Source organism: Papio anubis, chromosome 7 (assembly GCF_008728515.1).
Source record: "Papio anubis isolate 15944 chromosome 7, Panubis1.0, whole genome shotgun sequence".
NCBI lineage: Eukaryota > Metazoa > Chordata > Mammalia > Primates > Cercopithecidae > Papio > Papio anubis.
This window is the reverse complement of record NC_044982.1, coordinates 129,008,392-129,031,149: the sequence shown is the minus strand read 5'-3', so window position 1 is coordinate 129,031,149 and position 22,758 is coordinate 129,008,392. Positions and strand designations below refer to the sequence as shown.

Sequence of the window (22,758 nt, the reverse complement as noted above, 5' to 3'; positions counted from 1 at the left end):
CCCCTGCCTCCTAGGTTCAAGTGATTCTCCTGCCCCAGCCTCCTGAGTAGCTGAGATTACAGGCATATGCCACCACACCCAGCTAATTTTTTGTATCTTTAGTAGAGACAGAGTTTCACCACGTTGGCCAGGCTGGTCTCGGTCTCCTGATCTCGTGATCTGCCTGCCTCGGCCTCCCAACATCCTGGGATTACAGGCGTGAGCCACTGTGCCAGGTCTAGTTTTTACATTTCTAAATGCTTGAAATAAGTCCACGGAATAATAGTTTGTGACACATGAAAATTATATGATATTCAACCTTCAGTAACCATAACTAAAGTTTTATTAGAATATAGGCATATTCGTTAATTTACTTATTTTCTGTGGCTGTTTTGGGCTACTAAAGCAGAGTTAAGTTGTGCCAGAGACCACATGACTTGCAAAGCCTAAAATATTTATTATCTGACTCTTTAGCGAAAAAACTTGCCAACATCTGAGCTAGAAACGTGGAGTATGAATTGGTCTGTGACAGGCCAACCAATATTTATTGGATGGTTACTGAGCTACAAATCTGGTAAAAAGCCAAGATGAAGTCTAGATTTTTATCAAGTAATCCATTTGATTGTAAATGTGGGAGCTATTAATAAATTTATTCATAGCCTGTTACAGAAGTTGGATCAGAAAGCAAAAGCTAGTCACAACTCTTAGTATATCCTTATATTTCTCTAGTTGCTCATGGGACCATCTCATATTTTTACAGACTGTGTAGTTTACAAAGTACTATCAAACACGCCATTGGTTTGAGCCAATATGTAAAACACTTCATAGTTATCTTATGATAAGACCTGACTTCTCCTGAATATAACATTTGCTAGGAATTGGTTGGTTAAAATATGTCATAATATGCTAGCATACAAACAAATGGATCAATTTAAGAAACACATTACTTGTTAGATCAAATAAGCACATCCCAGGTAGAATGAAGATTAGCTGGATGCCTTCCCAGCATCATTCTCACCTTTCCAAAACCTGCAGTTTCAGTTTGGGAGTGCATGAAGTAATAAGAAAGCTGCTTCTACCAAGAAACCTATACTAAGACAAGCGGTCCATTCTCAGGCACCATGACTGGTCAGACAGATATGTGGTCCTTAGTTGATCCTATCAGCGTGATTATAAGAAATGTGCCAGGGCCGGGTGCAGTGGCTCACGCCTGTAATCCCAGCACTTTGGGAGGCTGAGGCGGGCGGATCACGAGGTCAGGAGATCGAGACCACCCTAGCTAACACGGTGAAAGCCCGTCTCTACTAAAAAATACAAATAATTAGCCGGGCGTGGTGGCGGGCGCCTGTCGTCCCAGTTACTCGGGAGGCTGAGGCAGGAGAATGGCGTGAACCCAGGAAGCGAAGCTTGCAGTGAGCACTGAAGCCTGGGTGACAGAGCGAGACTCCGTTCCCCCCTCCCCCACAACAAAAAAAAATGTGCCAGAAATTCTTCAAAGTCAGTCGTTCTTTCCTGATAGAATTGAGTGAGGAGTGGATGGGAGTGGCTGGCTGCCCTCGTAGGAACCCCAGATAAACTGCTAAGATGAAGCTGGCATTGCAGAAGCAACAGTGGAGAGAAAAAGAAACAAATGGAGAAAAAAGAAAAATGCTTGGGACATTATTGAGTCACTCTCTAGGGTGCTACCTGATGTATATCAAGTTCTGCCTTGAACATTTGAAGTGTCGTGAACCAGTAAGTGCCCTTTACTCTCCTAGTTTGAATTGGATTTTCATTTACATGTGGCTAAAACACATCAGGTAACAAAGATTCTTTGATTTATTCATTCATTCATAAAATGGTTGTGTGTGTGTGTGTGTGTGTGTGTGTGTGTGTGTGTTTCTGACCCCAAATGTTAGTCTTTTCCAAACAACAACCACAACTGTTACCGGATATGAGTCCTGATCCAGACCCCAAGAGAGGGTTCTTGGATCCCTCACAAGAAAGAATTTGGGATGACTCCATAGAGTAAAGCGAAAGCAAGTTTATCAAGAAAGTAAAGAAATCAAAGAATGGCTACTCCATAGGCAGAGCAGCACTGAGGACTGCTACTTGGTTGTTTTTTTTTTTTTTTTTGAGACGGAGTCTCAGTCTCGCTCTGTCGCCCAGGCTGGAGTGCAGTGGCCGGATCTCAGCTCACTGCAAGCTCCGCCTCTCAGGTTTACGCTATTCTCCTGCCTCAGCCTCCCGAGTAGCTGGGACTACAGGCGCCCGCCACCTCGCCCGGCTAGTTTTTTGTATTTTTTAGTAGAGACGGGGTTTCACCATGTTAGCCAGGATGGTCTCGATTTCCTGACCTCGTGATCCTCCCGTCTCGGCCTTCCAAAGTGCTGGGATTACAGGCGTGAGCCACCGTGCCTGGCTGGTTGGTTATTTTTATGCTTATTTCTTGATTATATGCTCAACAAGGGGTGGATTATTCACGAGTTTTCCAGAAAAGGGGCAGAGATTTCCCAGAAATAAGGGCTCCTCCTCTTTTTAGACCATATAGGGTAACTTCCCAAAGCTACCATGACATTTGCAACTGTCAGGGCACTGGTGGGAGTGTCTTTTAGCATGCTAATGCATTATAACTAGCATGTAATGAGCAGTGAGGACCACCAGAGGTCACTTTCATTGTCATCTTGGCTTTGGTGGATCTGGGCCAGCTTCTTCACCACATCCTGTTTTATCAGCAGGGTCTTTAGAACCTGTATCTTGTGATACCAGTCCTGCCAGTGTGACTAAGAATGCCTAACCTACTGGGAATGCAGCCCTAGTAGGTCTCGGCCTTATTTTACCCAGCCCCTACTCAAGATGGTGTCGCTCCAGTTCAAATGCCTCTGACACAACCAATTCTTACATTTTCCTACACCAACTCTAATATTACCCAGAGGTAGTGTAGAACCCACATGTCAAGGGATCAGTCCCACAAGACTGCCCCACTTCAGACACCAGCCACAAATGAGGTCCTCAGGTTACCTGCACTTGTTACTGGCTGACTGCAAATTCAGAGTCTCCTTGCCCCCATTCTGTAATTCACTAGAACAACTGCCCAGTTTATTATAAAGGACACAGCTCAGGATAGTCAAATAGAAAGGATGCACAGGGCAACATATTTGGAGGTGGGGGGTGGGGGTGCAGGGCTTCCATGCCTTCTTTGGACATGCCACCTTCACAGTGCATCCACGAGTTCATTAGGGGTTTTAATGGAGGCAGTAGGCAAATTGAGTAAATCAATGGTCATGGGTGACTGAATGTGATCTCCAGCCCCTCTTCCTTCCCCAGAGGTCAGGAGGTGAGGCTGAAAGTTCTAACCTTGTAATCACTTCGTTTTCTGGCGATCAGCTTCCTTCCAGAAGCTGTATAGCCCGCCCATCGTCCCCTAAGTCACTTTGTTAGCATACAAAAGACAGTAAATTCCAAGTGTTTTAGGAACTCTGTGTCAGGAACCAGGGACAAAATCCGAATATTATTATTATTGTTGTTATTGTTATTTTCACACAACACAGGAAGCTTTATTCATCCACTACTGCTCCGGAGAAAAGCAGGCTCAAAGAGATCATTTACTTTAATCTGCTGCAATCTTGGGCTTCTGCCAATTCTCAAAATCCACTTCAGTTCATCCAGCTTCTTTTTCTCTTCCACCTCTCTCCTCCTCTCCTCTTGGGCTTTTCTCCTCTTTTAGGTAACAGTAGCCTGTGGCTCCATAGGCCATGCTGAGGAACAGGGTATTTTTGAAAGAACAGCCAAACTCAAGGAGGCAGAGAGACCTACACTGGTAGCACCATTTTCTATTTTTTATTATACCAAAATTACCTACACTTATCCTGCTCATATGTTATGCTCGGCTCTGGAAACTACTCAATCTGTGCCTTCAAATAACTCATGGGGCTGGGCGTGGTGCCTCACGCCTGTAATTCTAGCACTTTGGGAGGCCTACACAGGCGAATCACTGAGGTCAGGAGTTCAAAACCAGCCAGGCCAACATGGTGAAACCCCGTCATTACTAAAAATACCAAAAATTAGCCGGGCATGGTGGTGGGTGCCTATAATCCCAGTTACTCGGGAGGATGAGGCAGGGGAATCGCTTGAGCCTGGGAAACAGAGGTTGTAGTGAGCCGAGATTGCACCACTGCCCTCCAGCCTTGATGACAGAGTGAGACTCCTCCAAAAAAAAAAAAAAAAAAAAAAACCAGAAAAATAACCAGTCACTGGATGGGGAGAGAGAACAGGGTTGAGGAGGGAGAGCAATGCACAGAAACATGGAGTTTAAAGCAATGAGCTGTAAATTGTATCTGTCAGAATAACTAGTGTCCTAGACACTTTTAGTCATTTCCAGTAGTGACTTCACAAATACGGGAAAGACTTTAGTTTGCACTTTGTATCCCTTTCCTCACATAATCCTCAGATGTCATTAATTAATGATAAATTAATAACAACAAATCTGTTGAACAAGATTCTTCTCTTGAGGTTGTAGTGTCTCCCTTCAATACTCAATTCAGCACGCTGTATATTTTACAGATTTTGAGATAAGCTCAAATTCTATTTCTCCAATGCATCTAGGGATCTCTTTACAGGTATTTTTTTTCTGAAGCAAAAAATTTCTCAGTTTTGCAGGGTGCAGTTGCTCATGCCTGTAATCCCAGCGCTTTGGGAGGTCAAGGCAGGCAGATCATTTGAGGTCAGGTGTTTGAGATCAGCCTTACCAACACAGTGAAACCCCATCTCTACTAAAAATACAAAAAAATTAGCTGGCTGTAGTGGCACATGCCTGTAGTCCCAGCTACTCAGGAGGCTGAGGCAGGAGAATCACTCAAACTCGGGAGGTGGAGGTTGCAGTGTGCCAAGATCGCACCGCTGCACTCCAGCCTTGGCAGCAGAGGGAAATTTTCCTAGTTTTATTACTTTTTAAACTTTTACTAGAGTATCCATTTACTAGAATATGCAGCCTTCTGCATCAGAAAGCTGACTTCCAGGAAATCTTCAGCTTTGTCACTTGAAAGAGTTTTTATTAGTTCCACTTTGCCAATAACCCCTTGGATGTATGGGATTTTAGGGGATGCCGGTTTCCAGCTGTCATGGCTGGGCCAGCTTAGATGCCAAACTGCAAAAGACTCAGATGCTTGGGGTGGGGTGGTGTCAGCTCAGTATTGACTGGGATATCCATGAGACAAAAAAAGGATGGAGTAATAGAAGTTTAACAATGGTGATGGCAAAGGATGTGTGGCTTAGTGAAAGGAGCCGAGTCTTAGAGCCAGACAGGTGCAAGTTCACTTACTGGGTGTGTCACCCTGGCCCAACTACTGAGCATTTTGGACTCTTAGTTTCTCCCCCTGCAAAATGGGGGTAAGACTTTTCTCTTTGCTGAGATGTATGTAGTAAAGGAGCTAATGTCTGCATGGTGTTTGGCCCCTGATTGGTGCCTGATAAATGACTGCCATATTTATTTATAATAAATGCCACACAATTCTATACTTGGTTATTGCTTCAAAACGTTTCAAAAAGTGATAGCTTATTTAGCATCCTAGACTGCTGAGTGCTCGGCCTTTGCTCTGTTCGAGCACCGACTATATGCAAGTCCTGCAGGGCACACAAATCATGCCAAGATGTAGCTCCTGACCTCAAGGCAGGGCCATGGAACACTTAAATAACAGCAAAGGATAAAAATGATCATTCAACACAGCAGTAGGAAAATTTGAAAAATAGAATCCAGGATGAATTACCAAACACATTAAACCAAGTGTTATATAACTAAGAAGAAAGAGGAGTTGCAAGTCAAGCTGCTTCAGGCAATTTTAGTTTTCACCCCACTTTGGAACTTGTAGAATTCTTCCAATTTTTTTTTTAAGGTGGAAAAAGAGCTATTTGGATTTACTGACATCCTGTTTCCTAATGAATGGTCTTTCTGATTCAGAAGTTCTATCAACACTCTGATGTTATGTCTCAGGGATGCAAAATCAAGGGGAAAATTCTCCACACAAAACAAACCTCAGATGTCCTAGAACAACCCTTCTGTTCCAAATCTAGTTCTTATTTTCAATTCCAAAAACAACACACAAGGCCTTAGAAGGCACAAACTACTTCATGTTTATGCATGTGGCCCTGGAGAAGCAAGAATTTCAGATGCCTTTGATTATGAATCAGCTGAAGAAAACATCTACCTAAAGTTACTTACTGAAGAATCAGTTCTCCCTGCCCCCACCTCACCTCAACCCTAAAGAACCTCCATCCGGCATCAATTTACAACAGAGCACTTGACATGACTTTATTGGTATATCTTTCTTATGCATTTGACCAATCAAAATGATAATTTAGACAAACTGGGGATGGCAGAGTGCATTATCCAGCAATATCTCATTATTATGCAAAAAATCAGATATTCACGGCAACTGTCTCATCTATTTATTGTTTGGTTACTCATCTGGAAATTTTAATACTTTCTTCAGGGGCAGGGACTGGCAATAAAAAAATAGACCTATATATCAAACCTTTAACTTCCAGCCATCATTGTGTGCCATAATACAGATGGAGTGGCTATCAGCAAGCTTTACTGTGTTGGTTTATTTTCTTTAGCAGAGAATGTGGGTTTAAATGCGATAAAGCAACAAAGTCGACTTAGGGCCGGAGAGCCCGTCGGAACCTTCCACTTTGTTTGCAAGCAGAGATAACTGGCTACAGTCAGCCTCCCCGGGACCTGATGCCAATGGATACCTGCAGTATCAGAAGGGTGAGTATGAGGGGAGGGAAAGGAGATTGTTTAGGGGGACGAATGAGGCCTCTGCATCTCAGAAGGGCTGTTCTTCCTCATCCTTCATATTTCTATGGGTTCCTTCTCACAAGCACAAAGCTTGCTGTGTGCCAGGCACTGCTCTAATTACTTTACAAACAATTACTCATTTCGTCTTCATCATAGGCCTGTATGGTAGATACTAGTATTATCCCTGTTGTATAGACAGGGAAACTGAGGCACAGGGTGGTTACATAATTTGCCCAATTAGCAAGTGATGAAAGCAGAATTTAAAAGCAGATAAGCTGGCTCCAGAATTTGTGTTCATAACCACTCTACTCTGCATGCCAGTTATACAGAAGTGTAGTAGCTCTCTGCTTCTGCTTTTTATGTTCTGCATCAGAAAAATAAATTGGTGCCGGGCGCGGTGGCTCAAGCCTGTAATCCCAGCACTTTGGGAGGCCGAGACGGGCGGATCACGAGGTCAGGAGATCGAGACCATCCTGGCTAACACGGTGAAACCTCGCCTCTACTAAAAAATACAAAAAACTAGCCGGGCAAGGTGGTGGGCGCCTGTAGTCCCAGCTACTCGGGAGGCTGAGGCAGGAGAATGGTGTGAACCCAGGAGGTGGAGCTTGCAGTGAGCTGAGATCCGGCCACTGCACTCCAGCCTGGGCGACAGAGCCAGACTCCGTCTCAAAAAAAAAAAAAAAAAAGAAAGAAAAATAAATTGGTGGGGAACAAATTGCAGGCTATCTGAAAGAGAATTATATGAAATACTTGTTAAAGACCAGATTCTTAGACACAGATCAACTGATTTAGAAACTCTTCCGGTGAGATTCAGGAACCTGCATTTTCAACAAGTTCCCTAAATGATTTTTAATCACATCAAAGTTTGAGAACCATCAAAATAGATTTTCTGGGCTAGGAATCAGAAATTAATCTGTATTTAGGTACCAGCTCTGCTGTTTATGAGCTTTATAATTTTGAAGAAATCTCTGAGCTTCCTGGGCCTAGAGTTTCTCATTTGTAAAATAAGAACAAAAAATATCCGTGCTACACATACTACATAGAGTTGTTTGTAAGAATGAAATGAGACAAAGTGTGTAAGAGAAATCAGCAGATTGAAAAGTGCTTTCAAGGCTGGGTGCAGTGACTCACACTTGTAATCCCAGCACTTTGGGAGGCCAATGTGGGAGGATCACTTGAGCCCAGGAGTTTGAGATCAGCCTGGGCAACACTGTGATTTCCACAAAAAAAATAAAAAAATTAGCCGGGTGTGGTGGCATGCACTTGTAGTCCCAGCTACTTGGAGGCTGAGGTGGGAGGATCGCGTGAGCCCAGAAAGTCAAGGCTGCCGTGAGCCATGATTGTGCCAGTGTACTCTAACCTGGGTGACACAGCAAGACCCTGTCTCAAACAAAACAAAACAAAAACAAACAAAGTAGAAAAGTGCTTCCAAATATGAACTATTGTTGGTATCTCATTATTTTACATGTACAAGACTTGTCTCCCTGCTAAAATTATAATCTCCTGGGTTAACTATAGTTTTTTTCTACCTCATAATACTATGTACTATGTTGTAGCTATCTGATAAATGCGGGCTTAGTTAAATACATTTTTAAAAATATGTAAGCAGGAAACATAATAAAAAATAAAAACATATAAGCAGATCCACAAAGTCAGCCCTATCTATTTTTTGCAATTCTAGTGACCAAGGTTTATACACTGGGCTCCAGAGTCCATACAATGTCATTACACACATTTCACATTTGATTCTCACAAGTCTTATGATAGATAGGGTAGTTAACGGCGGTATCTCTGTTTTGCTGGAAAATATGGAACTCAGGTTTAAGTATTTGCCCAAAGTAACCTAGTTAGTAATCAAATAACATCCACAGCTTCTTGCAACCCTGTACAACACATTCACATGACTTTCAGAGTTTTATTGTTGTTGTTTTGTAAACAAAGACAGAATCTCGCGATGTTGCCCAGGCTATCCTCAAACTTCTGGGCTCAAGGGATCCTCCTGCCTCAGCCTCTCAAAGTGCTGGGAGTATAGGTGTGCACCACTACATCCAGTCTTCAGCATCTTTTATTTTGGGGAAGTGTTCCCTGGGTTCAGTAATACTCCCTGCAGCATTAAATAATTTGTCAAAGGCAGTCATAAGTCAGTTTCATCTGCTGGACCTAGTCCAAATGTATTTAACATTCTAATATTCTTAAATTTTCTGTGAAATATCTTTCGGTGACACAGTATGTTGAAATTTATTTGAGAACCCTTGCTAATAAGATGACGCTTGTTTACTTTTCATTTGACCCACTGGATTGAGATATCCTTATATAATGGATAGTCAAGTCTAGTCTACCCAGTAGCTTTGATATTGAGCAAGTCACAGCCACCAGAGTGATCCTTTTAAAATTTAAGTCAGTTCATGCTATTCTTTTTTTTGTTTGTTTTTGAGACAGAGTCTCACTCTGTCGCCCAGGCTGGAATGCAGTGGTGCGATCTTGGCTCACTGCAAGCTCTGCCTCCCAGGTTCACGTCATTCTCCTGCCTCAGCCTCCCAAGCACCTGGGACTACAGGCGCCCGCCACCATGCTCGGCTAATTTTTTGTGTGTTTTTAGTAGAGACGGGGTTTCACTGTGTTAGCCAGGATGGTCTCGATCTCCTGACCTTGTGATCCGCCCGCGTTGGCCTCCCAAAATGCTGGCATGACAGGCCTGAGCCACTGTGCCCGCTCAGTTCATGCTATTCTTTTACTCAAAACTCTCTAAAGGGTTTTGTTGTACTTGATAAGCTGGTTATAAAACTGTTGTGGAACTCTAAAAGACCTAAAATACACAAAACAATTTTGGAAAAGAAGAACCCAATTGGAGCGCTTACACTATCTGATTTCAAGTCTTACCAGTAAGCTGTATTAACCAAGATATGTGGTGTTGGCAGAAAGATAGACATAAATCAGAAATAGACCCATATATGTATGGTTACTTGCCTTTCAACAAAGATGCCTAGGTAATTCAATGGCTAAAAGAAGTCTGTTCAGCAAAGAATGCTAGAAAAACTGAACACTTGTATGACAAAAATCTTAACTACTATCCTATACCATTCACAAGACTAACAAATTGGATCATAGACTTAAATCAAAAGCCTAAAACTCTAAAAAGTCCAGGAGTAAAAGCAGGAAAAAAAATCTTTGTGTCCTTGGGTTTGGTAGAGATTTCTTAGAGAGGATACAAAAGCTTGAGCCATTAAAAAAAAAAAAAAATTAATGGATATGCTGGAATTAAGAAAAATGACAAGCCACAAGACTTGTCACTCTGTATATCTGATAAAGGACTTATACCAAAACATATATAAAGAACTTTTACAACTCAATAATAAGAGACTAAAAAAATGAGCAGAAAATTTGAACAGACGCTTCATTAAGGAAAATATTGTGAATGGCAAATAAGCACTTAAAAGACATGTGCTAAAAAACATTACCCATTAGGGAAATGCAAATTAGAAATTGCTTGATTTCAAGATTTACCATTAAGCCACATTAATTAACATGGCTAAAACCTGACAATACCAAGTATTGATGAGGATACAGGACTACTGGAACTCTCATACAGCACTGATGGGAATAGGAAATGGACATCCACTGACTGGGCGCAGTGGTTCACGCTTGTAACCCCAGCACTTTGGGAGGCCAAGGCAGGCAGATCACCTGAGGTCAGGAGTTCGAGACCAGCCTGACCAACATGGTGAAACCCTGTCTCTACTAAAAATACAAAGTTAGTCGGGCACGGTGGTGCATGCCTATAATCCCAGCTACTTGAGAGGCTGAGGCAGGAGAATCACTTGAACCCAGGAGACAGAGGTTGCAGTGAGCCGAGATCGTGCCATTGAACTCCAGCCTGGGTAACAAGAGCGAAACTCTGTCTCAAAAAAACAATGGACATCCATTTTGTAAAATAATTGGGTAGTTTCTTAAGAAGTTTAATATACCCTTACCAAATGACCAAAAATTCCACTCCTTGGAATTTACCCGAGAAAAATAATAACCATATAATATCCCATATATAAGTGTTTATAGCAGCTTTATTTATAATGATCCCAAACTGGAAATAGTCCAAATGTTCTTCAACTAGTGAATGGGTAAATAAATTGGTACAGCTTTTAAACAGAATACTTCTCAGCAATAAAAAAAAAAAAAAAGAACTACTGATATATGCAACACTTGGATGAGTCTTAAAAGCTTCTTTCTAAGTAACAGAAACCAGCTACAAAAGGTTACAAGTCTGTGATTTCATTTATATGACATTTTGTGAAAGGCAAATATAGGAACAGAAATCAGATCAGTAGTTGCCAAGAGCTGGAAGTGGAGACAGGGATGACCTCAAAGGGGCCCTTGGGAACTTTTGAAGGTGATGTGGGTGTTCTATATCTTGATTGTGGTGGTGATGGTCACTCAATTCAATGCAGTCGTTAAAATCTGTCAAATTATTCACTTTAAACTGGTGAATTTTACTCTATGTAAATTACACCTTAGTAAAGCTGATTTTTAAACAATCCTTGCAATGGTTCGCATTTCCCTCCGCGTGAATGACTCTGTGCAAGCCAACAGGCCCTTCAGGATCTGAACCCACCACCACCCTCTCTCTGCCCTTATCCCTGGTCACTCTCCTTACACTTTGCTGCAGCTACCAGAGCCTCCTAGATATGAAGCCTTCTCAGACTATGCAGGTACAAGTCCTCTCTGAGCATTGCGCTAACTCCCTCTACCTCCTTTAAGTCTGTGGTTAATTGTCACCACTTCAGAAAGGCCTAATCTCTCACTGAATGTTCCTTGAATGGGCCTCAGTTTCCCCATCTGTAAATGGAGGAAGCAAAACCACAGGATCTCTCTGAGAGCTTTCTAGTCTGACATCCTACAGTTCTGACATATAGCTTTTAGGTATGTAAGAAGGCATCGAATAACAAACTACAGGTGAGGGAAACAGAGTTCTGGAGTATTCTAAGGGCAAATGACCACTTCCAGCTGCCAGAATCAGAAGATACTTAATGGAGGAGTTGGCTCCTAAAGAACAGGTAGGATTTCTTTATACAAAAACAATTAACTCAACAATTGGGAACACTGTTCTAGTTTCTTTTAGAGTAAAGTTCTGGCTTCTACTTGGTTTGCATAGTTAACATTTTGCCCAGCTTTGACAACATCCTTGAATACTGTCATGCTACCCATTCTGAGTCTTTCCCACATGTTTTCTTGCTTGCCATCCTGCTGGGGTCATTGGTAATTAACTGGCCAAGGTGTACATTATGTCGATGCTGTGCCAAACTTCAGGAAAACTGACAAGATCGCTACCTTGTTGCAGTATATCTGTTCACATTCTTTTTTGTACTAGATTCTGATCTCCTGCGGGGCTGAGTTTGTGTCTCTCTCAGCTTTGGATCCACAATGATAAAGCATGGCAAACTCAAAGAATGAATGTTCCTGAGAATTCTCAACATTCTGCTTGTATGAGTGTGCACATCAGGAAGAACAATTATTTGATTGTCAAAGCTAATTGCCTATTAAGGTAAAGCAGGACTTATTTCCTTAATCAGAAGGATTACAACCTGAGCATGCTGGCAAATTTTGAGATGCTGCTGTGAAAGACAAAATAAAAGAAGTTCAAGCACAAAGCTGAAATCTGAAGGTCTTTTCATTTACTCTTGTTTACTGGTGATCTACAGTCAAGGTTGAATCCTCCCTCTGCGGAAGTAATTAAGGTGAAATGAGATCATAACGATGGGGCCCTGATCTGATAGGATTAGTGTCCTTATAAAAAGAGACATCAGAGAGCTGGCTCTTTCTCTCACTTTCCAGACACACATATTGAGGAAAGGCCGTGTGAGCACACAGAGAGAAGGTGGCTGTCTACAAGCTAGGAAGAGAGCCCTCTCTAACAACTGAATAGGCTATCACCTTGATCACAGGCTTCCAGTCAGAACTGTACGAAAATAAGTATCTGTTGTTCAAGCCACCCTGCCTGTGGTATTTTGCTATAGCAGCCTGAGCAGACTAAGACAACGATGGCACACTTTGTCCCAAATAGGTCCAACCTAAAATTCTCTGCTATATTGATTTACAGCCTCTTCTGTCCCAAGATGTGAATTAGCCTAGGGCTTTCCAGAAATTTCTCATTCCCAAACTGACGCGCTCTCTCTTAGTACTTTCCCTGCTACCTTTCAACTAATACATGACATTGAGAATTTCTCCTTCTGCTGTATACTTTCAGTTGTCAGCGACTTTCATTTTCTATAGCCATCATTTAGATTTGAAAATAACATTTTCTAGCAATTTTGGATAGTGGAAATTTTTAGAGTAACCCAATGGAGAGTGTACGCATTACCTCTGTGTATGCATGCCCAGGAAGGAAAGCTGGAACCAGCAAAAGACTGTCCACAATCTGCATTTCCTGACATCACATAATACTCTCTGTATTAGTTAGGGTTCTCCAAAGAAACAGATTCAACAGGATATACACATACACACACACACACACACATACACATATATATAAAATCTCCAATTGTGTATGTGTGTGTGTGTGTGTGTGTGTGGCAAGAGAGAGAGAAAGAGACAGAGAGAGAGAGGGAGACAGATTTACAAGGAGGAATTAGTTCACACGATTATGGAGGCTGAGAAATTCCATGATGTGCTACCTGCTATCTGCAAACTGGAGACCCAGGAAGCCTGGTGGTCTAATTCCAGTCAGATTAAGAAGGTCAAAGAACCCGGGGAACTCATAGTGTAAAGTCCCAGTTCAAGGGTGGTAGAAGACCGATATCCCAGCTCATGCAGGTAGAGAGAAGAAAAAAGGGTGGGGGAGTAACATTCCTTGTTCCTCCACTTTTTTGTCCTACTCGGTCCCTCCATGGATTGGATGATGCCAGCCCACCTTGGGGAGGGCTATCTACTTTATTGAGTCTACCAATTCAAATGCTAATTGTATTTGGAAACAACCTCACAGACACACTCAGAAATACTGTTGAATCTAAGCATCTTGCGGCACAGTCAAGTCGACACTATTAAATTAACCATCACATTCTAAAACAGTCTTTGGGGATATTTATGAATATCGTTATAGAAGACTTTTTGGCCGGGCCTGGTGGCTCACGCCTGTAATCCCAGCACTTTGGGAGGTTGAAGGGGGCAGATCACTTGAGGTCAGGAGTTCGAGACCAACCTGGCCCACACGGCAAAACTCTGTCTATACTAAAAAATACAAAAATTAGTTGTGCATGGTGGTATGCACCTATAATCCCAGATACTCAGAAGGCTGAGGCAGGAGAATGGCTTGAATCCAGGAGGCAGAGGTTGCAGTGAGCCGAAATTGTGCCACTGCACTCCAGCCTGGGTGACAGAGCGAGACTCTATCTCAAAAAATAAAATAAAATAAAATAAAAGAAGAAGAAGATGACTTTTTGGCATTACATAGAATTAATCCAAATTTTAGTTCATGATATCGAACAACATATGGCTGATACTCATCCTTGCATTCATTCAAAAATCGCTAAAATGTTATAAGGCTAATGTCCCTCATCTCCCCAGAATGTGCAAAGAATTTTTATTCTTAATGTTTGTCTTTTATCACAATGAAAATGCCATCTTGAGCGCCAGTGCTCTCAGTTAGGAGCTGGGGATGTTTTCTTTAATCTATTCTGATGGCTGATTTTTCAGATATTATGACAATGTTCTTTTGCTGTAAGCTCCCCTCTTACTTTGGAAGCCAACGCAATATTGTATTGGCAGAAAGAGTACAGGTTTTGAAGTTAGATTGTGACATGGTTTGGATCTGTGTCTCCACCCAAATCTCATGTTCATTTGGAATCCCCAATGTTGGAGGTGGGGCCTGGTGGGAGGTAATTGGATCATGTGGGTGGATCCTTCATGAATGGTTTAGCACCATCTCTTTGGTGCTGTTCTCATGATAGAGTTCTCAGGAGATCTGGTTGTTTAAAAGTGTGTGGCACCTGCCCTCTTGCTCTCTCTTCCTTCTGCTCGGGCTATGCAAGATATGCCTGCTTCCCCTTTGCCTTCTGCCATGACTGTATGTTTCCTGAGGCCTCCCCAGAAGCTGAGCAGGAGCTATCCTGAAGAGCCATGAGCCAATTAAACCTCTTTTCTTTATAAATTATCCAGTCTTAAGTATTTTTTTATAGCAGTGTGAGAATGGACTAATACAGAGAGATTCTCAGCCTTGATGCTTACTTTCTTTGTAGAACCCACTTTCTTACTTACAAAGTGGAGATACTGATGCCTAGGTATTCTGTGCTCTTAGCAATGATAAGACTAAGACATGTCTCTGGACATTTTGGGGAAGTATATCAAACAGAATTAAACTAGAGAAATGGAAACACTATGGGACCTATAGAATAAAGCATTGATTATGGGGATTAGACCTCATGCAATTGTAGGAGCAAGTACAGAAGTCTATTCAAGATTGTGACCACTATGATATTGGGTCTGAAGCTGGCATACTCAGCTAGGTTGGCAATTGGGAAAGAAGTCTTGGTATGAAGTAGAGGAGAAAAGGGCAAGTTGGAACCCAGGAAGATGTATTGGAACCTGTATCTGTCTTGCTGGACCTCCATCCTCCATAATGTGGGTGACTTGCAGGGAAAGCTAGTATATTTTGCCATGGAGTTACACACATACCTGGCCCAGGACATGGAAAAATTGAGAGATGAAATCTGGTGGGAGCCAGAGGAACTGTGAGTCCAATTACAACCCACATCCACACCCACAAGGTGAGCCAGCAGATCAGTGACAACTTGTGCAAGTCACTACAGTGCATGGCACCCTCAAAGACTGAAAATTAGTGCTGCCTCACTGCTGCCTCCAAATTTCAGGCAAGTTTCTCTTGTGGCTCATGCAAACCTACAGCCCTATAGGGAAAGGAATCCTGGGAAATGAGTTTTGGTTTAGTTACATTTACACAGTGCAATGCCACTACAGTAAAGATTTTCATATTTCTTAGAGAAGTGGAAATGAATTTATCACAAAAAACTCTATGGTTAAATGTGTGTATTTTGTGTGTGTATGAGAGAGAGACAGAAAGAGAGAGAACATGAATATCTGTGATTCTACTAGTTTGTAAATAGCAGCATCTTGATCGTTGTCCTCATGCCCCTGTGTATTGTTAGAAAAGCAAAAACAGTTTAACATGCAGGCACCAAATGATATTCTTTCTGGACAAACCAGAGAAGTAAATAATCTGTCAGAAAAGTTTCTGAACCAAACCTATTGCTGTCTGGATATACCATGCATTATCCTACACATACAGAGTTTCACACAGTGAAAACTGGATTCTAGAGCAAATTATCAACAGCACAGGACACTTGTTCAAGAAATGTTAGTTGATTCAAAGAAAAAAGGACAAAGGCTTACTGCTGCCTTCTAGTTATTAGCATATAACTACTTTTAAACCTGGAATTTGTTAATTAATGCAACTCATATTTAGTTTCCTAACATAAAAATGCTCAGTGTGAAAATGCAATGTGTGAGTTACTCTATTATAAGATAATAAGTTATGGAGAATATTATTAGCAATCAAATGGCTTTAATCATGTGGAGAGATGTGTGCAGAAACTAATAAAAATGTATTTCTAAATCTACTATTATGCAATCTCCACTGGCTTGTCAATATTTTACAATGTCACCTTGAAAACTTTTAAACACATTAAAATTTATTTAATTTTAAAAGGGACAATACATTTTAAAATTAGGTTAAATTATAGTAATGCACAGCATAACTATCTTTTTTTTTTTTTTTTTTTTTTTTTTTGAGACGGAGTCTCACTCTGTCGCCCAGGCTGGAGTGCAGTGGCCGGATCTCAGCTCACTGCAAGCTCCGCCTCCCGGGTTCACGCTATTCTCCTGCCTCAGCCTCCCGAGTAGCTGGGACTACAGGCGTCCGCCACATCGCCCGGCTAGTTTTTTTTTTGTATTTTTTAGTAGAGACGGGGTTTCACCATGTTAGCGAGGATGGTCTCGATCTCCTGACCTCGTGATCCACCCGTCTCGGCCTCCCAAAGTGCTGGGATTACAGGCTTGAGCCACCGCGCCCGGCCAAGCATAACCATCTTTTGGTCAATGTTGGATCACGTGTAAGACAGTGGTCCCATGAGATTATAAGGGAGCTGACAAATTCCCTTTGCCTAGTGATGCTGTAGCCGTCATAACCTCATAGCACAATGCATTACTAAGGTGTTTGTAGCAAAGCTTGTGTAAACACACTGACTATACTGCCAATTGAGTAAACATATAGCACACACGATTATGTACAACACATAGTACCTTATAGTGCTAATAAATGACTATGATACTGGTTTATATATTTACTGTAGTTTCTATTGTCACTTTAGAATACACTCCTTCTACTTATATATTAAAAAGTTTAACTGTAAAACAGCTCAGGCAGGTCCTTTTGGAGGTGTTTCAGAAGAAGGCATTGTTATAACAGGAGAGGACAGCTCCATGTGTGTTATTGTCCCGAAGACCTTCTAGTGTGACAAGATGTAGAGGTGGAAGATAGTGATATTGATGATCCTGAACTGGTGTAGGCCTAGTCTAATGTGTATGTTTGTGTCTTTGTTTTTCCTAAAAAAGTTTACAAAGTAAAAATTAAGAAATTTTTAAACATAGTAAAAAAGTTTATAGAACAAGGATCGAAAAAAAGAAAATACTTTGTACAGCTATACAAAGTGTTTGTGTTTTAAGCTAAATGTTGTTACAAAAGAGTCAGAAAGTTTAAAACAATTGAGTGGTTTGTTTTGTTTTGTTTTTTAGAGATGGGTCTTGCCATGTTGTGCAGGATGGACTCGAACTCCTGGATTCAAGTGATCTTCCTTTGGACTCAGGTGATCCTTCTGTTTCAGCCTCCTGAGTAGTTGGGGTAAAGCTTATAAAGTAAAAACCTTTAGTAGGCTAAAATCAATTTATGATTGAAAAAATATTTTTAGTAAATGTAGTGTAGCCTAAGTGTACAGTGTTTATAGAGTCTACACTAATGTACAGTAATGTCCTAGGCCTTCACGTTCACCCACTATTTACTCATTGACTCACCCAGAGCAATTTCCACTCTTGAGACAGAGTCTCTCTCTGTTGCCAGGCTGGAGTGCAATGGCATCATCTTGGCTCACTGCAGCCTCCATCTCCCAGGTTCAAGTGATTCTCTAGTCTCAGTCAGCTGGGACTACAGGCACGCACCACCACGCCCAGCTAATTTTTGAATTTTTAGTAGAGACAGGGTTTCACCATGTTGGCCAGGATGGTCTTGATCTCTTGACTTCGTGGTCTGCCCACCTTGACCTCCCAAAGTGCTGGGATTACAGGCGTGAGCCACTGCGCCCAGCCACAACTTCCACTCTTGCAAGCTTCATTCATGATAAGTGCCCTATCCAGGTACCTCCTGTTGTGCAGCCCAGTTCCTAAGAGGCCATGGACTGGTAGCGGCTATAGAGGTAACATGCTATAGAGGTTTGTAGCCTAAAAGCAGTAGGCTATACTGTATAGCCCAGGTGTGTAGTAGGCTATGCCATCTAGGTTTGTGTAAGTTCACTCTATGATGTCTGCACAGCCAAATACCCTAGCAACACCTTTCTCAGAAGGTATCTTTGTCATTAAGTGATGCATGACTGTATATAAACGTATACAGTAAAAATTCCCATGCAATTCCCCATCTGCTCATGGTCTTCCTCTCTTCCCAACATAGATAACCACTGTTATTAGCTATTCATATATCCTTCCAGACACTCTTATCCACATATGAGCCAGTACAAACATAACCATCTCACCCCCAACCTTATCAACCTTATTATGCAAATAGCAGAAGAGGTTTATTTATTTATGTATTTACTTCATTTAACCCATTTTAGGGTTCTTTCCATATCGGTAAGTAAAGAATTTCCCCAGCCTTTTCTTTAACTGCCTAGAATTCTATTGAATGTATATTCAGTGATTTATACATTCAAATTTCATCTTTTAGTTTCCACTCTCTGGAGATGGAGTTTGGCGTCTCCCTTCATACCTTCTGGAAATAACTGCCATGCAGCAACTGGTAATTCTTTCTCTGTTCAAAGAGCAACAACGTAAATAATGCTGACACCTGGATTTGAGCAGTTCTGGTGTTCTGCCCATTGCGTAGAGCCAAGACACACACACACACACACACACACACACTCATCAGCAAGCTGCCTGTGCTCCCCTCAGCCAGGCTCTGGCTGTCAGTGAGCGTGACAATGCTCCAAACTTCCATCTAGAGCTGAGCCTTGAGCCTGTGCAATGGCCACTGTGTTTAGCTGTAAACGAGCGTCCCAGGCCCACTGCCACAGGCACTCCATTTGCCCTGGAGCCCAAGGCTGGGCCCGCCCCAAGCAGTTCCTTTTCCAAGGTAGAGCTCCCTTCCTGGTCATAATGGACTCCTAAGTCCATATGCTTGATTGAGTTCTTCTTAATTACATCCATTGATGTTGAAAAACACTCAGACCAAGAAAGAGACCAAAGAGACTGCGGGCACTTGTAGCTGCCAAACAGGCAGGTTTTCATACCACGGCCACTGGAGAGCTGCATAAAGGCCAGATGGTAAGTCACAGCATATGTTCCTGCAGAGGACAGCCTGAAGACACTCTGTGTGTAGATAAGCCTGGGGCAGAAACGCCACCTGGGAAGCCCTGGGAACACAAAAGGATCAAAGCAGAGTGCACTGGCGCTGAGTGCTGGAGTCACTCCAGGGCAGTGGACAGCCCCAGGTGGCTGCCTCCACAGGGCCTTCCTGGGCCTTTTTCTCCAGTGCTGGTGCTCTTGCTATTTGAGATACACCCTCTACTCACGGGCACACCTGAACACAAGCATGCACTCACCTTCTGTGTGAAATACACGTCATTTCTGAGGAAAGGGGCAGAAAGGACTGACACTCTCTGCTTTTAAGTAAGTCAATAAAAGTAGCATTTGGTTGTTTAAGGATTCATCCCAGGTCTTTCATGTAGGTCCTCAGTAATAGTAATGTGGTTTCTAAACCGAAATAAGTGTGTGTGTGTGTGTGTGTGTGTGTGGCGTGTGTGTGTGTGTGTAGTTTTTGCAGTTTCACATGCCCATGTAAATGGAAACCATCCTGGCTAACACGGTGAAACCCCATCTCTACTAAAAAAACACAAAAAACTAGCTGGGCGAGGTGGCGGGCGCCTGTAGTCCCAGCTACTTGGGAGGCTGAGGCAGGAGAATGGCGTAAACCCGGGAGGCGGAGCTTGCAGTGAGCTGAGATAGCGCCACTGCACTCCAGCCTGGGCGACAGAGCGAGACTCCGTCTCAAAAAAAAAAAAAAAAAAAAAAAAGAAATGCTCTTGTTTAGCATTCTAGGATGTAGTTGCCTTACTCATACTAATTATTATGACAGTTAACACTTACTGATTACTCACTTGAGGCCTATCACTTTGCTAAGCACCTTACATCCACTATCTCGTATAATCCCTATCAACAACCCTGTGATGTAGGTCCTATTATTGTTCAAGTTTTACAGATGAGGAAGCTGAGAATCAGAGACGCTACATGACTTATCCAATGTCACACAGCATATCCAAAGGCGACCTGAGTTGTCTGTCTCAGGAGCCACTGTTGTCATCATAAAAAATGCACTCTGGAGCCTAGTTTTTGTCATAGATTATTTAACAAACTGTGGAGCTTCCTGAATTTGCTGAGTGTCGGGGGAGAGAAACATTTTTCTTTGGGTTTAGCCATCTATCCATTGTAGAACTCTGCCTTTACATTATATTCTACCTATGCATATCGGCCTTTCTTCTGCTTCTTTGGTCTAAAATAATGAAAACGTCAGTTAAGCCTTTGAATAGATTCCATTTTAAAGGTATATTTGCACTGTACTCAGGAGCCTTCAGGCTCTCTGAGAAATCTTCCCAGTTTCATAGGGAAGAGTCCTGGTTCCCAGTTCTGTGTTTGGCTTTGAATAGAGAAATACATTCATTCCTCTGTATTACAGTGGATTGTCCGTGACTCTTTTTTCTCTGTGAGCTATTGGAGAGCAGGAACCATGCAACATCCATCTTTGCATTTTCTGCATCTGGCACACAGCCCTGGCTCAGTAAATAACTGAAAGGTATTGATCATACCAGCATCAGGGTAGAGATGAGATAAATCACCTTGCCTCTTCCCCTGGTTGTTGCATACGCACATGGGGTCTCTAAGAGGCCAGGAGAGCCAAGTGAAGTTCTACCAAATCCCTCTTTCTAGGACTTGTTGCTCTGTGTTTGGGAGGCTGGGTTCCTTTGCCTGACTTGGAGCCACCCAGTTTATATCAGGGGATCCTTAATAGCCTCATCATAAGGAAATTTGGTGCCCCAAAGAACTCCATCAACGGCAAAATACGGAATTTGAGACCACAATGGTCTTTACTTTCCCTGTTCTTCCTCTATTGTGGCTACGAAGTGAAGGCGGGGATACCATTTCCAAATGTAATGAAAGGTTTTAATAGCTAGGCTTTGCTGATTTTAAAAACGCTATATTTTCTTTATCTTTCTCAGCAAAATGAAGATCAGTTACATCCTACCTCCAGGTCAGTTGCTTTTGTACACATTTTAGGTTAAGTTAGGGCTTGGTGAAAATTTTTCAGGAACTTTTGGAAAAAACTCTGAAGTTTGGATTTCAGGCATGTCCAATTATTTTCCAGAGTGAACAAAATTTTTGAGATTATCTACAATGTATCGTTCCCAATCACCTTCTTATCAGAAATCAGAATGATTCAAATGCTAGTTTTATTTATTTTATTTTGAATATTTGTGGGTCCATAGTAGGTGTATCTATTTATGGGGTATATGAGATGTGTTGATACAGGCATGCAATGTAAAATAAGTAGATCAGTGCATCATGGAGAATGGGGTATCCATCCCCTCAAGCATTTATCCACTGAGTTGCGAACAATCCAGTTACACTCTTTGTTATTTAAAAATGTAAAGTTACATTATTATTGACTATAGTCACCCTGTTGTACTATGATACACTAATTCTTATTCATTCTTTCTAATGTACTATGATACAGTAATTCTTATTCATTCTTTCTAACTTTTTTGTACCATTCAAACACTATTTCTACATGTCACCAGGAAAGCCCTAGAGTAGCATATCTACTAACAGGATTTCTAAGAGAGAACAATCTTAGGTGAGTGGAATTATCTCATGCTATCTTCCTCTTCCCATTACTCAATGGCTGAGTCTTAACCTGAAAAACTCTCATACTCATGTTTCAAAACCCAATTTACATGCCACCTCCTCTGAGGAGTCTTCCCTGACTCCACCAGACACTATTAGATGATCCCACCTCTGTGTTTGCAGAAGAGTTTGTGTGTTCACGTTTCACAGTACTTGCCATTAATATATTACATTGTATGTGCTTTTCTCCCTGACTGAACTATGAACTCCCTAGTTATTTTTATTGTTTCAAAGTTTTAAATGAAAAAGGATTACATGCTCATGGTAAAAACAAAAAAACAAAAAAAAGAGGGCAGAGGATAAGGAGAAAGATACAGAATAAGTGCTTTTCCCTCCCAACAAAGACCTTTAATATTTCTCAGAAGCAAACCCTCTCAAGAGTTTTTTGTGCACCTTCCTGAATTCATCTACATAAGTACAAATATAAATACACAAATGTATTCCTTTTTCTTTAAAAAATAACACAAATAGAACAATTCTCAATCATCATGATATTCTGTCTCAGACACAGGGCTAAAACTACAATAGGTGCTCAATTAACATATTGACTTGAACTGGGGCCTCTGCTCTCCCAGCTGAACTACCTAAGGGAGTGAAGCTTCCTGGGATCTAGATAGTAGCTCAACTGTTTCCTCTGCCCACAATCCCCAATCAGATACCAGGGAGGTAAAACTCAAGGCAGTCAATTTTCCTACCTACAAGCAGGAGCTTAGTAAAAAGACAAGAGAAGATGTATACTCATGGCTAAAATATGCACTGGTTTCAATCTTCTCTACTGC

The 22,758-nt window shown here is 41.8% G+C and overlaps 1 long non-coding RNA gene across 1 annotated transcript in view; it reads left to right on the top strand.

Annotated features, from left to right (window-relative positions):
* Window positions 1-13,267, top strand: part of LOC116275812 — a 30,519-nt gene extending 17,252 nt beyond the window's left edge. The window contains exons 2-3 of the long non-coding RNA XR_004185148.1: window positions 6,574-6,727; window positions 12,120-13,267. This is a non-coding gene — a long non-coding RNA (uncharacterized LOC116275812). The remainder of the gene's footprint in view (window positions 1-6,573; window positions 6,728-12,119) is intronic.
* Window positions 13,268-22,758: the final 9,491 nt, after the last annotated feature.